Source organism: Penaeus monodon, chromosome 29 (genome assembly GCF_015228065.2).
Source record: "Penaeus monodon isolate SGIC_2016 chromosome 29, NSTDA_Pmon_1, whole genome shotgun sequence".
Lineage (NCBI taxonomy): Eukaryota > Metazoa > Arthropoda > Malacostraca > Decapoda > Penaeidae > Penaeus > Penaeus monodon.
Window position 1 is genome coordinate 20027517 of NC_051414.1, and position 584 is coordinate 20028100.

Consider the following 584-nt stretch of genomic DNA (forward strand, 5'->3'; position numbering starts at 1 on the left):
CTCTTTACGCTAGTGGTCTGTCGAATGTAATAATGTTTATTGCAATTTATGTAATGGATTAAGGCAGGAATTCCTTTTAATAACAAAAAGCTATTACATAAAAGCAATTACACTCACTGAAAATATTGGTCATTTTACGACAACTGCACTGTTTGCCGTCGAATAATTTGCTGGTACATAAGCGCAGTCGAGATCGAGTCGAGGCTAAAAGATTAAACATTATTAGAGTTAAGCGATGGACTAACTGTTCGATAATGCCTTTCTGGTGTCATTCGTATTCCCACAGCTATATTCACCGCCCACAATAGTACTATGTATGCTTGAAGGTGAACGCAATTTATATCTATACGTGGCATTATTACTGAATTTACAACATATTGCATATCTTTCAGTTGCAATCAAATGCAATTCAGAACAACATTAAACACTATTGGAACTGCATGTTACTGATTTCGTTACTTCATCTGAATAAGAATACGTACAGGGGAACTATCTGAATGAAAGTGAACGTGCGCGTAAGAGGTGTAAAGTAAGTGCAAGGAACTGATAAGGCAATGAAACGTGTTAAATACTTTTTTTTTTAC